This window comes from Poecilia reticulata, linkage group LG3 (genome assembly GCF_000633615.1).
Source record: "Poecilia reticulata strain Guanapo linkage group LG3, Guppy_female_1.0+MT, whole genome shotgun sequence".
Taxonomy (NCBI): domain Eukaryota; kingdom Metazoa; phylum Chordata; class Actinopteri; order Cyprinodontiformes; family Poeciliidae; genus Poecilia; species Poecilia reticulata.
In genome coordinates this window covers 5,052,697-5,068,552 of record NC_024333.1, presented here as the reverse complement: position 1 = coordinate 5,068,552, position 15,856 = coordinate 5,052,697, and the positions used below count along the sequence as shown (strand labels likewise).

At 39.0% G+C, this 15,856-nt stretch overlaps 1 long non-coding RNA gene across 2 annotated transcripts; it reads right to left on the bottom strand.

Annotated features, from left to right (window-relative positions):
- Positions 1 to 779: 779 nt before the first annotated feature.
- Positions 780 to 15,164, bottom strand: LOC103462191 (uncharacterized). Of its 2 annotated transcripts, none has more exons than XR_533292.2 (3): positions 15,084 to 15,164; positions 10,626 to 10,704; positions 780 to 895 (listed from the first exon to the last, which is right to left on the bottom strand). It is a non-coding gene; the product is annotated as an uncharacterized LOC103462191 (long non-coding RNA). The 2 variants fall into 2 exon arrangements; XR_533293.2 differs by lacking the exon at positions 780 to 895 and adding an exon at positions 5,557 to 5,953.
- Between the last annotated feature and the right edge of the window lie 692 nt (positions 15,165 to 15,856).

Below are 15,856 nucleotides of genomic sequence, written 5' to 3'. Positions count from 1 at the left end.
AACTCTGCGCTGCAAACAAAAGAATCACGACAAGCATCAATTCAAGAGTTTCTCATTGTGTGTCCGCCGGGACTTCATTATTACGAGCATGCTGCCTGCTTCTCCCTGATTAAAGTTGCTGTATCTTTATCCAATGGGAAGCAACGGCAAACACAGTGAAACACACAAGTCGGTATTATGAGTCAGACAGAAAGTTTGGAGTGTTGTTGTCAGGGCTGACAGGAAGTAAAGGACAAAATCTTTCATAAACATATAGAGGCATTTCAGCTCAGTTTGATCATTTAGTAATAAAACGTTTATACATGACTAGCTCTTGTTAACCCTTTGCTGTCACCGGGGCGATTGTTCAACCAGCATCATGCTGACTGCAGCTGACACTTGTCCTTTCTGTCTTTATGTTTGGAAGCTTAGAAATAGCCAATCTGTTGAAAGCAAACCCCAAACAATCACAACACACAAAGACCCACTTCTCAATTACATGCAGACGGAAGGAAACTGGGACGCAAAATCATGTCACAGCCAACTTTTATCTGCAGCAGCAAATGGTGAGCCTGCACAGCGAGAAATTCTAGGCCAATGATGGAGTTTCCATGGCCATGACTGCACTAACAGTTTTTTTCAATACATTTTCACAATCACATTTGGGCAGAAAATAGAAACTTATGAGTTTGAGTATTTTATCCATCCACCATGTTATAATTACATAAGTAAAACATGTTTATGCTAGTATATTTAAAATTAAGGTCTTTAATTAAAAATACTTTACCTTAAAATGATTTTTGTGTGTGTTGGGGTAAGTACCAGTACCTCTCAGCTGTAGGGTCACCAGTTTGAATCTCCACTGCAGCAATGCTGGTGTCAGTTACTGGAATAGCGCCACCTATGGCCCATGACTCTGAAAAGGAAAAAGTAAAGCAGCTGCAGAAAAAGATTTCCTAGCCTGTTTAAACTTTATCAATTTGAAAATATGTTTCTTCCTCAACATCTTAGAAATATTGTCAGACAAAAAACAAGAACTCCCTATGACAGCCTGTATGTTTCTGCTAACATATCTGGACACGCTGACATTTAATATAAACTTTAACACTACTAAAATGTTCAAATTCCAAACTAGAGATCTTCTAAACTAAACATTTAACTTAGGTCTGAGTTAATATTTAGCCTGCTAAATATTTAGTTGGTAAATATTTAATATGGGGCTAAATATTGACAGCTCCAGATTAAATAGTTATTTGGAACTAAATAATTTAGTTCTAAATCTTTAGCTTTCGAAATAAATATTTAATTTGAAAGCTAAATATTTATTAGTCTAAATATTTAGCTTACAAAAAAACTAAATACTTAATTTAGTCCATAAACTAAATATTTAGTTTGCAAATTAAACATGGAGACATATTTAGTTTGCAAACTAAATATTTAGCTGATTAATTATTAAATATTTAGGTTGACAATTGGAAATAACATGGTGAAAATATGACTTTGAAAAATGAACACCCACGTTTTTTTTGTTTTTGTTTTACACCCAGCTAAATAACCTAAATAATTGCTGTTAATGGTTTTTCTTTCCAACTTTACAAACGGTACCTCATATAAATCAGGACAGCAGTCAAAATCATTTCACTAATCTGGCATAAAATGAGTCTGCGACTTTCGCTGCCTTGCAAGAAAAGAAATGGCCGTAAACAGAGGTTCTTGCAAAAGCGAAGACAACCTCTGGAGGTCAATAGGCTGTTATTGAGTTTGTCTTTTCTACTGCATGCTTCATTAGCAGATAGCCATCAGAGGAAAGCCAGCGGCTGGGTCAAATAATTCAATGGACGGACTTTATAATTAAGGCGTTCCGGATTCCCGAGCCTCTCACCCATCAATTCTGCTCGCCACACAATGCATCACGACTTGATGCACCTCCAAAGCACTGGGTAAAATGTCAAGAACGTATCTATTTTCTTAGTAATAATAGTCTATTTTATTGACAACACACTATATATTCTTAAAAATCTAAAAAAAAAAAAAAAAAAAAGAATAAAAACACTAACCATAAAATACAGATTTAAACATTAAAATATCAAAACAAGACACATTAATGAACTGCCACACAACAAAATTTCCCTGTGGGTTACAGGCATGGTGTGTCTTATGATTTTTAATACTTTGTATAGACCTGCATGATTACCATTCCGCATAATCAAGGGTAAGTTAACAATATTTCTCATCTTAAAACATAAACAGGTCTGTCACAATTAACTCTGGCTGGTTGGTTGGTTGTCATACAAGTGCCAGAAAGAGTAAAAAAATAACAATAATTCGACATGATTTAACTGAGCCAAGCTTTGCTCAAATCAAATCACAAGGCATCCGATCACATGCAAATCAGATTATTAGAGGGCAGATAGCATGTCATAATTAGAGCAGAGGCAGGGTCAACGTATCTCATCAGTTCAAAGCTGCACGCGCCTCGGTTCTCACGGACCAAAATAAACAAGAGGAAATAAACCTCCGCGGCACCAGATGAGCAGCGCGCGCTCCGTAATTACGGTTTACAATACCGCCTTATTTGCTTCGCCTCGCGAGTGTCCAACCCTGATTACGCACTCTACTGTTTTGGAGATCTGAAAAGGGACCCAAAAAAATGCAGAATGAGCAATTAGGCTGCATTGTGAAGCCGACCGCATCGAGCGGAGTTCCGGTGAAGCCAAAGAGCACCGCTAAAGGAGAAGTGCTTCCACTGCGAAGTAGTTTGGAAACTGAACCGAAAATTGAACCAAATATAGTTGTGTGTGTTTGCGTGTGTGTGAAACAAGCAGAGACGTTTAGAAGAGGACTGAAAAACAAGGAGATTGTTCACTGTGTCTGCCAGGTGGGGACAGATTTTTGTCTATCTAATGGATCATTGTCATTCATTAAAGGCTCGTTAAGACCTTTCCTGTGGGAAATAGCTGGTAGCTAAGTAGAACATTTGTCAGGACCACATTACATGCTTATTTTAGCCTGCATCAAAACAACTTAAAAGTATGTATGGAACGTAAAATGTACATTTAAATGTACATTTAAGTATGTTACATACTTAATGGAACATTTAAGGAACATACATTTAAGGAAATGTATGTTCCTTAAATGTATGGAACTTACATTTAAGGGAAAAGAAAAGAAAGAAGCCCCTAATTTTCTCGCTAGTATTTAAAATCTTGTTCTTGGATATAAATAATAATAATTATGATTATGCAACTTTGCTCTAAATCTGAGCACAATTATTTGTAAAAAAAAAAAAAAATATTAATAATAAAAGTAGGACACCATATGAAAGAATATATTTTGAAATAATGTTATAATACAACAGCTATTTATGGCAAAGAATAAATTAAGTCGCCCCCTCATTTACTCCCACTTAAAATGGCAATTAACACACAAAGGCTGCAGCAAACATGATGAGAACTTCATTACACAGCATTTTGAATGAGGCTTGCACTGTTCAAACTTCTATTCAGTACAGTAGATATTGTTTTGGGCACTGGTTTATTGGTCTTGAAAGCTGAAGCTAAAGGCTAATTCGAGAAGTGCCTAGGTCAAAGTAGACTACCACTGTCTCACTCTTCTCACAAAACGTCATAGTGGTTTAACCCACTGCTATTTTCCAAACCTTTAACCTGTCATTGTGTTTGCTTTGGACAGATATTTCAACTGAAGTCAATGATTATGTAACCAGGAAAGGGAGGGTGGAGGCGACGTAACACCAGTAATCTTCCTGTAGTCAGAGTCTCTGCCTAAAACAAGAGGGAAGCAGCATCACTATATTAGAAAACAACTTATTCCCTGATCAATACATTTTTACAACACTCTTCCAGCTCCATCTTCCCATTCAGCAACTTGTGCATGCGCGGTATGGCCTATTAGGAAACGTAACGTCACAACATGCCTTTTATGTTTTGAAGTACACTTCCACCATTCCATCACTAAGTGTCCATTTTTGTGTTTTCCCCTCTTTTTATTCCTTATTGCCCGTCCTCCTGTCCAGTCAAAGAAAGGACGTCGAGAGGTTGCAGATTTGTCGGAAAGAGATAACGGGCCTTATCTCCCCCCCACCAGGCGTCGACACAACAGATCCAATCGAGACCAGGTTAAAACAATTCATTGACTTTTACACCTGAAGGAATGGCTCCAGGGAGAAGGAGGACAGAATAGATGAGGCCTGGTGTTATTTTTTGTCAAAGTAAACATCTTGAAGGAACAATGCACTTTTTAAAATCATTTATTTGTGTGCAACAGAGGAGATTTACTCAGAATGAGAGTTTTGAGAGAGTTTCAACCTATTTTTTTTGTCCACTCCTCCACCCTGAGGCAAAGGAAAATGTTTTCTATTCTACAAAGAGGTTCAGCAAGATGGATACCCCAAACCCACCTACTGCTCCATCAAGACACTTTCATATAATTGCTGTTGTATGGCATCCAGTACCAGCAACCCTCCCGACCCCACTGAGGGACAAGGGTGTTCAGAAAATGGATGGACGGATGGACGGATGGACGGATGGACGGATGGACGGATGGACGGATGGATGGATGGATGGATGGATGGATGGATGGATGGATGGATGGATGGATGGATGGATGGATGGATGGAAGCCACTGGTAAGCCTCTTGGTGTCTGCTACATTCATGCTCAGGTTCACCACCAGGCAATAACAGGGCCTCTTGTGCTTCTGCTCTTTTAGACGGGTCACAGGCCCAGATGCCCATGAAGAATTATGCTGAAGAGAAAGATTGATAGGACTGTCTCACAGCAAAAACACAAAATCTTACCAAGTGTTTTTGGTCTAGTTTCCAGTGCAAATATCTCAGTACACTTGAAGTAAGACAAAATTAACTTACAAGAAACTTTTCAGAAAGAAATAGATTGTTTCAAATTGGTTCCTTAATATTGATTAAAAAAAATACTCGCTCCCTTGGCAGATTATTTCACTTATGGGAAAAAATTTCTTGTTATAAGTGAAAAGGTCTGCCAATTTAATGAGTATTTTTTAATATAAATACTAAGAAATTATTGACTTAAAATAATATCCTATTTCTTGCTGAAAAGTTACTTGTAAGTTAGTTTTGTCTTATTTCTCTATGCATCCTCGTTTTTCTGTTTTCCCAGCATTTCTCCTATCGTAAGCATCTACAATCCGATGTCAAGCCTGATGGGTCGTTGGCTGACTGGCAGGACTAATTCCTCCATCCTAAACTATCTTGAACTTTTCTTCTCCGTGCCATGATGTTGTTTAGTTGTGTTTGCCGGTGAAAACCTCTTTATGGACTAAATGTCACAGACATGATTCATGCACTAATATGTGGGAACATGTCATTTTCCCTCCATCCGACATGCCAAAAAGGTTACTGCGACTGCCCCCTTTCCTCTATGCAGCCGACTGCTGCCGCCCGTTCCTGTCTTAGCTGATGATGGCAGAGGGGACCGTCTGCCACAACCATGTGTTAGTTCATAGAAACCCCCCACTCCAAATGCTTATTTAAAGCACACCGACACATCTGGGCTAAAAACAACCCAACTATAGGGTACTACTAAAACTGATAACCACCTAGCTAACATTTCTCCCCTCATACAAATGCATCTTCATGAAATAATAGTAAAACATATGAATTAAGAAAAATTTTATTCATTTTTAAAGAGCAAAGTTCAAACCAGGGAGCAAGTATGTCTGAGGGGATTCAAAACTTTGGAAAGATCACTTTTATTCTGAAGCATCTCCTTGAGGCAAGAATCAAAGCTCCAAGTCCAGGATCGTGGCCTTGTCGATGTTGGTGTAGGGCATCATTAATGACTTGTTGAAGTTTAACACCATGACAAAATGTAGTAAAGTTGGTGTGCTGCCATCTTCTCAGGTAAATGGAGGCGCAATCTGTTGACGCTCCGTGGATTTATTTAGGGAGGAGCTTCTAATCCCACCTTTCACCTGAAAACCTTCAGAAAAACATCAATATTTTTCATAAAATATGAGGTGGTGCAGTACTCTAGCAATCACTTTATAGCTGTAAGTGAAGCATTTGTTTTTCAATTATTGGTTTACTTTTTTAAATAGATCTTAGTATGGTGAAACTTCTAATCCTTAACCTTTGGTTATGAGGCCAATTAAACACAGAGTGCTTTCTTACGATGGAAAGAAAGCACTCTGATGCATATTTATCTTACTGCTTACAGTAAGCAGGATGGATGGTAAGGGAGGTAAAAAAAAAGAAAACATTTCTCAGAAGTTCATTCAATCAATCAATCAATCAAATTTTATTTGTATAGCACATTTCAGCAGCAAGGCATTTCAAAGTGCTTTACATAAATAAAATAAAAACAGAAATAAACAGTGAGAAAGAGAGAAATTTAAAAAATAAAAATAAAAATAAACAAACTCCCGTTGTCCTTTGCAGAATTTAACTAACTATAGAGGACTCCGCCGTCCTTTGCGGAATTTAACTATTTCATAGAGAAATAGACAATTCCTAGACAATCCGAGTGAAGAGTGGCATCTTAAGGACTCCATGGCAACCATTATGTGCAGGATGTTTGGGAAGATGCCCTACCATCGCAAATGTAAACATGGAACTCAATCTGGATTGTGTGATTTAGTCAAAATTTGCTTTTTGGCAGCAAATTTTGTCAAGCAAAGTATTTCATGCCCACTATTAAGCACTGTGATGCTGTGGGTCTTTTTTTTTTATCTCCACTGTCTTCACTCAAGATGCAAACTTGGTGACAGAGTGTGCTACTGCAATAATATATTTGTTTATTCTGAGGCTGTCTGGTCATTTATTTGGGCCTGAGGATCTGAAATGATTTGACAATGTTTATGTGGACTGAGCAGTGCAACAGCTTGTCATACTAAAATTGATGTTCTCCGTTTCCAGCAAGCATCCATGCTGGCATTTCATCATCTGGACTGGAAATGTAAGCAGCATATTTTAGGAATGTTAGTAATTTAGTCCGCAGCAGGACAATGAGTGTCAAGCAAACACCACTTGCCCTGGTTTTGGCTCCATCGTACCGGGAGGTAAGGTTGGCCCAGTTCTTTTTGCAATAAGAGGAGAGGATATGGAAGTATGAGCATGTGGCCTTACAAACAAAGATGTTATTTTGTGGCGAAACTTACAGATTTGTTTAAGATGACAGTGTCACGACAACCATTTGGTTGTAAAAGGCTGGTAATCATACCTTTTTGTAAAAGGTATGGTTGGGGATTGCCTTCAACTGTCCTCAACAGTGTTTGAAATGAATCAGATGTCTGCTGTAACATGGCAGCACAGTTGTGATTATGGAAAGAAAAGCTGAAATGGGTGATGAGGGATTATGTTCTTGAAGTGATGTTCTTTTTTAAAACAACAGAACTAGATTTCACGCAATGTCTGAGTACACGTCAAGGATTTCACATCTAGGCCTCTTTGCAAAGTTTAAATCAATTTAAAGGGATAGTTCAGATGTTTTAAGTGAGGTTCTGTGAAGGTACTATTGGTAATAATTATCTTACCTAGAATAGGTAGATGGAATATCACAGATGGGGTAAATAACTCCTGACTCCTGTTTGAACTGACATTAATATTAACTCAATTTAAAGCAATTCAAATGGGAATAGTTTATATCTAAGAATAGATTAGTAGAGGGAACTTCCAGAAGTGGAACCCCATAATTTGCTAATAGCTAAAATCTATGAATACTTGAGACCTCCTCTAAAAAGCTACCAATTTTAGTAGTTTGAACACCAAATACAACCTCAAGCTGGGGTATATAACTTTTATTTTTTTTAAATATGTTTTTTACATATTTGCTAAAACTGTGACTATGTTATGAAAGTGTAATATAAGACAGATAATCTGTGGGGGAGAAAAAAAATGGAGTTTCTCTGCATTCTCCGGTACTAACTACAGTAATGCACATTTCAGTCAGAAACAACCAATCACAGCAGGAGGAGGGTCTTTATTCTGTCGATCATGCTTGTGTACACACTATTCACACATTCCCCCGTGCTCTCCTACACTATGCTTCTTCGCATCAACGGAGCCTACCATGGATGCTAAGGCTAGTTAGCATGGCCACAAATGATGGCAGATAAATGGTTTTACACTAACAGTACGCTATTTCTCAACCATTAGCATATTGAGCAGTGCATACCTGAGGCTGATTGACAGCGCTAAGACTCTTCTCCTGGCTCTGATTGGTTGTTGTTGGCTGGGAGTGGTTAATTTCTTTAGACAGCAATAGTGGACAGATTATCTGTGTCATGCTTTACTGTCACTATATGGTGATAATGTAAACAAGTATGTAAAAAAAACATTCTTTTTTGCATACTCCAGCTTGAACATATAAAAATGCGCACAGTGGAAACATGTCGTGTGAATGTACATTTTTTTGTCCCCCAGACAGAAAACTCATAAAAATACACGCACACGCACGCATGCACGCACGCACCCAACACACACCCACACACACACACACACACACACACACACACACACACACACACACACACACACACACACACACACACACACACACACACACACACANACACACACACACACACACACACACACACACACACACACACACACACACACACACACACACACACACACACACACACACACACACACACACAAATGAATCAAAAAAACATACGAACCATGACAGTTACAGACATTTGACTGTTATTTTTTTAGAAGTGTTTTAAATATTTTAGCGTTTCATCACACTATTTGTTGAAGGTATCCCTAACATTAAATTGCTCAGTGGCTTATACTGACGTAGACTTCCACCAATGTTCCTTCTTGTTTCACATAATTTTTGTGACCTTTTCAACAAAACCTAATTACTTTCTATAAGAGAAGGTCCCTCGTGCTGTTGTGCCTCCTTGCTGTGCGCTCGGAGAAGGAAGAAATTGTTTTGTTCAACTGCCATCGTAAGAAAGCACTCTGTGTTTAAATACAGTTCAGTTCTTAAACCAGTGAAAACTAAGCAAAATAACTCTGGTCTTTTAGTTTCACCACCTGGTGGCTGCAGTTTTGTAGCTGTCTTACCAAGATCAAACCTGGTATGACTGAAACACAAAAGACTTTGGTACCAGTCGGCATCTCCTACCTAATGATGCTGTGAGCGGGTTTAGGGCTTTATAGCAATCAACAGTGACGGCTCCTGTTCAACTGAGTTATTCTATAAATCTCAAACAGGCTTGATGGATGTCTGTTTTCATGATCTCCACTGCTAGCTTTAGTAGGAGCCTCCCTCAACGTCATCAGCTTCATTTAGCAGCAGACATTCAAGTTGGATCCAATTAGGCTTCAATCACACCTCCACCACACTGGCTGATTTATTAGCCACTAAAAGCTCCGTGGTGACGGCCGCATCAGCTCCAACTTATGAGGAAGTGATTGAATAAATATATTCCTCCATAACTTCAGCCCTATGGGTCACTGCATCTAATCTTCTTAATCGTGAAAGAGAGCCAGGGTGGCGCTGCGATTGGGCAGAATAGGAATGACTCATAGCCAGAACTGATGTGGTGGGCTATGGTTAGCATCAATAATCTGCCCAATACCTGTTTAGTGGAACAGTGATGGAAAAAGCAAGATGAATGGAAGAAATAGAGAAAATTAAGAGTAAATACACACCGGTTCAAAACCCATTCGAGATTAATGCAGGATAAGGTGTGTTCTGTCAACGTCCGGACAGCTGGCAGCTTCTGGAAATAAATCATTGATGGAGCCGAGTGTCTGAATCAACATGCTGGGAAACCAGGTGGACATTTGTTTTTTTTACATAGAAGCGATGTGAAAGGACTCTGGGTTAAAAAATGGCCAAAAAAACCACAAGGCGCCAAAGCCTTTTAATTGAAAAATTGCAATTCAAAATTGCAGTGTTTCCGCTGAGCAAATTTATTTTCAAAACGTCAAATCGCGTAATATTATGGTCAATGGAGATGCAGCCATTATTGCAGGCATGTGAGCTTTGAGTTTGTCATATTTGAGGAAATCTGTGAAAATAATCTTAATGGTCGCAGTCTGCAAACTAGACAAATAAACCACCGAAGCAAAGCACAGTAGACCGGATGGTGGGGAATGTCATGGGGATGATAAACCAACCAAGCATGTTTAGATCAGTGATTAGGGCCGAGCCTTTTGGATGTCACAACAATTGCAACTGATAATCTTGCTTCATGCTCGTTTTTAAATTAATCCAAGAAGGTCATAGGTTTGGTTTTTCGTCCATTAGGAATTTTAGACTTTTAGAATTTTTTATTTTTTTGCAAAAGCTGCTGGACCAAAAGCTTTCATCTTCTACATCTCCCTCTCAGAGGAGGTGTACTTCTGGGCCTGTACTATAATCCAAAAGCTGCGCTTGGTGGCACCAGTCACAGCTTGTTTTAGTGTGCATTTCAAAGTTTTCCTTAATTCGTTTTCCACCATGGAGACCATGCCTCTGCTCAACCTGGGGTCAGCTACTCTCTGAAGGCTGCATCGAGGAAGATTGGCTACGGCTCTGCAAAGCTCAAACTTTCTAACAGTATCAGCAGCTGCTGCTGTCTCAGGAACATTAGGTTGCGTGGAAATTGGCTCGTAGCCTTCACCTTGGATTTGAATCATTTTCCTCTTACCTTCGACATGTCCACTTTTCCTTCTTTTGTCTGCTCTCGAAGTGCTCACACGATGACTCAGAACAGCGTGGGGGTAAAGCTGTAAAAAAAGGAAAAATGTAAAACATAACCAGCATGGCCAAGGAAGGCCAAGCATTTAAGCTGGATTCACAGCCAACAACTAAAAATACCAATAAAATGTAAAATTCTTGATTTTTGGAAGAACTTGCAGTTAACCATCTGTGCACTGAAATGACGTCATGTTTTACATTTTATCTCAAATTTAAACCAATATCATGACTTCTTGAAATTATTTTACAAAGAATACTGTCCGTTGTAAAAACATTTGCTTTGTTTCGACTGTAAAACAAAGGTTTTTACTACCAAATAATACTATCAATACTATTAGTACATTAGTTCAACTGTATCAGTTACAGGATTTGTTTTTGTGTTTTTATCACTTATAAAGATAAATTGTCGTTAATAGGTTTGGATTTCAGAGAACACTTTTAATTAATGTACCATTTTTTTCTCTTATTTTATTTTATTTTTTTTACAGAAAATGGAAGCGGATTAGGGCCACTGAAAAAAAATAGATTGTCTTTTTTCTCAGACAAGTCATTAGAAAACATGCCACGTCGTCATCCTCCTGTTAACTCCTGTCGCCTTCTACATGGTTTGCGCCAGTGGCAACATCCGGTTGTTGATCATGTGACTCGTGTGTTGCAAAAAAGTTTTTTTGTTGCAGTTTTGCAAAATAAGCCAATTTAGACATGCTTTATTTTTTTCTAAATTAGCGTGTCTTAATTAAGCAAATATATTTTCGAAATGGTCAAACTGCTCAATTATACGATCATTGAAAACGCAGCTACTGTTAAAGGTTAACATCATGCATGCCTGTTTCTCTTTTCAGGCATACTGACAAAAGAAAATTGAAGAGAAAAGCTCTTTTTGTTCACATCGTCATTAGTTTCGGTGCACCGTGATGACTTGAGGGTTGAAAAAGAAGCCTTTCTAGAAGCAGAAAGCGAAGGAACAGGTGAGAGCCATCTGTGGAAGAGGATGGAGGAGGTGAGTCACTGATGAAAGCTAGAGCTGGGGTAGGGGAGGGGGCACTAATAGAGGTCAGAGCTATTAGCTAAGAAAGCAGGAGGAGGACAGCAGGTCAAAGCATCGGGGACAGAGAGATGCCCAGCTCAGTGGTTTGGAGCCGTTTCTCCCTCCTGTTGGGTCAGTTAGACCCAAGATGAGAACCGTGGCTCAAGGACTGCTGGATCAGCGATGCTGCATAACTGTTTAACACTCAGCTTTAAATGCAGAGGAAAAAAGCTTCCCAGTCACACATCCTTACATACAAAAAAAAGCACACATACACTGACAAGTCTGTTTTCCATTCGTCTCCAGGCTTTATCTGAAAGAGAAAGTGATTGGTATTCAGCCGAGCGGAGAACAGAAACACTTTATCAACCAGTGTTTCCTGGTTGCTTCGCTTCAGCCGCCTGGGCTTTCTCTCTCACTCTCCCACAAACACACACACACATGCAGAAGACTCGTCAATTTACAACCAAGCAACACATTTTGCAGCTGTCTGAAATTGCTGGGTCGCACAAAGCTCTTAATCAAAAGGATAAACGCTCTCTAAAGTGTGAAAAGGCTCTGAAATTATAGAAGGGATTTGATTCTTCAGCTGAAATAATGTCGAGAGTAATTCGAACAAAAGTCTCAAAATGCAGCATTTCATAGGAATCTACAAAGACTGAACTTTATGTTGTGCAAACATTTTTTTAATGGAGCGGATAAAGGGTGCATTCACCAGACCTGGTTAGTCCGCTTTAGTCCAACTCTGGTCTGTTTGCCTAGAAACTCCGGTTCGTTTGTTGAGGTGTGAATGCGTAATCAAATCAAAAGCGAACTCTGGTCCGCCTACAAACCTAGGTCCAAAGAACTCTGCAGTTCTAAAGGAAGTGGACCGGAGACCGCTCCGAACACAGGAAGTCAATTATAGCGCAAGGCGTTCTGGGTAAAAACAACCAAAACAAACACAAAAGTCTAGCAGTAGCGGGAGAAATTGGTCGTGGTCTTTAACCAAAGGCAAAAGAGAAATCGTAAAACCGATAAAATCTGACGCTACTCCATTTTTGATTACATTTTGTGAAGAAGGAAGTTGAGGTTTTCATGTTGCTTCCTTCAGTCGTTCTTGCTGCAGCGCCACGACAGGCAAGGAGGGGAACAGGTTTTTCACTTAGTTTAGATCGTTTGACATAGTGCAGCGTGAAAGAGCACAGAACCAAATGAAACTGTAGAAAATGTTGCAACTTTGGTCCCTAATTCAACCAAGTCTACTGGTGTGAAAACACCCTGAATCACAAAATCACATCCATGTACAGCCACTTGAGAATGTAGGTCGAAATCATGCAGCATTGTGGAGATAGTGAAGGTATCTTTGCAGGAGTCTGTTGTAGATAATTAATCTGTTTGGTCTGCTGAATATTCAGCCATTTTCGAAAAAGGCTCGCTGCACATGTTCCTGTTTTGTCATCATTTTGTGTATCTACATCCTTTTACATATGAGGCTGGGACGGAAGGGCATATCTGATGATAAAATAATTTTCTGTCTGTTTAGTATCCGTTACTGACTCTGGGAGCTCATCTATTTTTTTTATGCTCTCATTTGTCTTCATTCTCCTCATTCGTGTCCCCTCATCTCCGCTTTCCTGCCTGTAAACCTGAAAGTTGTGGTCAGCAGAATATTAATAGGAAGGTCTCTGGCTGGTACAGGCTCGAGTTTCACCTTTTACACAAAGCACACACAAACCAACAAAAAAAGAAATTGAAACTTTATAAAAAAAAGTTGCTTTCTTATAGTTAAACTTAAAGTAAGCTTAGCCAATAGCTGAGTTTATTTAATCCAAGCAAGACACAACTATAGAAAAAAACTAGAAAAAGTATCTTTTTCAAAGATGCTATCTTTAAAAAGCATGATGAAAGTACAGTCTGTCCTTCAAATTCGTTTATTACATTTTTTGTCTTCATATTGCAACCCATCCATTTTCTTTCACCCTTGTCCCTCAGTGGGGTCGGGAGGGTTGCTGGTGACCATCTCCAGCTAACGTTCCGGGCAAGAGGCGGGGTATACCCTGGACAGGTTGCCAGTCTGTCGCAGGGCAACACAGAGACACACAACCATGCACACACACTCACACCTAGGGGCAATTTGGAAAGGCCAATTAACCTAACAGTCATGTTTTTGGACTGTGGGAGGAAACCGGAGTACCCGGAGAAAACCAACACATGTACACTCCATGCAGAAAGACCAGGGCTGGGAATCAAACCCAGAACCTTTGTGCTGCAAGTCAACAGCTCTACCAACTGCGCCACTGTGCAGCCCTTCAGATTGCAACATTTGGAGAATTCAACAGAAAACAAAAGAATCAAGACTTAGGGCTGAAAATATACAGCACCATTAAAAATTTATAATAATGAACAAAACCAGAAGAAATCCAAAGAGCAGTTTGTGTTTTTTTTGTTTTGTTTTTTTAAGTACAGTATTACCTTAAAATCATTCTTTATCACTGGAAGATCTTAGAGTATTAGGGCCATGCTAAGAAAATAAAAATGATAGCATTTAGCATTAAAATTCAACTCATACTATTGTGTTTTCCCTCTTTTAACTGTTTCTCCTACAGCCATGTGCAGAATTTAAAAAGCTGTGCATATTCAAAGCTTTTCACAGAGTTCAGTCAGCCACAGGCTCTAATCCAACATTCCTAGTAAAAAGAGCTGAAAGCGGCTGCAGACTGAACATATGTGAATCGGTTATACAGTTAAATACGTTTGGTTTTACCACCAGGAAAGCTGTTTCCTAACCTCTAACCTGCTGTTTACATCAGAGTCAGGTCTTAAAATAATCCTGTCTGAGTGATGTGTGAGACGAACCAAACAAACTCCTGCAGCTTCCATATTGAACACCGTGGACCCAGGAAGCACTCGGGTTCATGAGTCGATGCAGAAGGAGTCGATGATGGAGCCGCCGCTGCTTTCCGCTGGCTTGTGTCTAGTTTTGTAGTGTAACTTTTATGTTTTGTTACATTACAACTGCAAAGTTGCATTTATTTAATAGAGATTTTGTGAGAAGGTGAAACACAGTAACAATAGTTGTGAAGTAGAAGGAGACTGACTTTTATTATTTTTTTCAAAATGAGAATCTGAAAAGTGTGGCAGGCATTTGTGTTCAGTTGAAGCTACTGTACGTAAACGTTTAAAAAAATAACGTACATATTTTTGAAAACTGTCACTATAACGTGATAGTATGGTGTGAGACAGAAAAGACGTGAAAAGATTGCGCTTCTCTGCCTTCTGTCTGCAAAAATGCAACACTTCCGGTGACAATCAACCAATCAGTGTCATGAAGCGTTTTAGCGCAGTTAATCAACCTGTGTTCATGCTGCTAAATGTGCTAAAAACAGAGAAATAACTTACCATTCCAGGAAAACAGTTTATCCACCGTCATCAGCGGTCATGCTAGCTAGCCTTAGCTTAGCTTAACCTGTAGCGTAGCAGAGAGCATGAGGAGTGAGAGCGATGTGTACACAATCTGATTTAACAGTGCTAAGACCCTCCTCCTGGCTCTGATTGGCTGTTTCTGACCAAGCAGTGTATTTCTCAGGGAGAAAGCAGTGCAGCTTGATTTTTTTTCACAGACTATTTGTCTCATACTATGCTTTCACGACAAAGTGATATTTTTAATAAATATGTAAAAAAAAAAGTATTATAAAAGTTACATGCTGCAGCTTTAGTGGTTTGATTAATATAATTTGTAGAGCAACCTGTGACTTTTTGGTCCTTTTATAAACCCTCTTAACATATTTGGCTAAAGATTAAAGCAAACCAACTTATGTTTTTAAATATAAATAAATTTTTCACACATCTTAGCAGTTTTTCGGTGTTTTTGTGAAAAAATTTTCATCTCAAAAAGGACATTAACCGTACCAGTCACATTGTTTTTTTTTTGTTTGTTTGTTTGTTTGGTTTTTTTTTTTAGACCATTAGCTTGGAAACTATGCCCTTTTTTTATTGCATAATTTTCCAAAAACATCCCATAAAAGAAAATGTATTCATTCTGGCATGCCTCAGTAATGAGCTCCTGCATATAAAACTGTTAAAGCCATCAACTTAATAGAGTTCGCTGTAATGGTTGCCCGCATCATGAGGGCCTCAGCCATCCGCCCTGTCTCCTGCTGAAGACTCAGCGT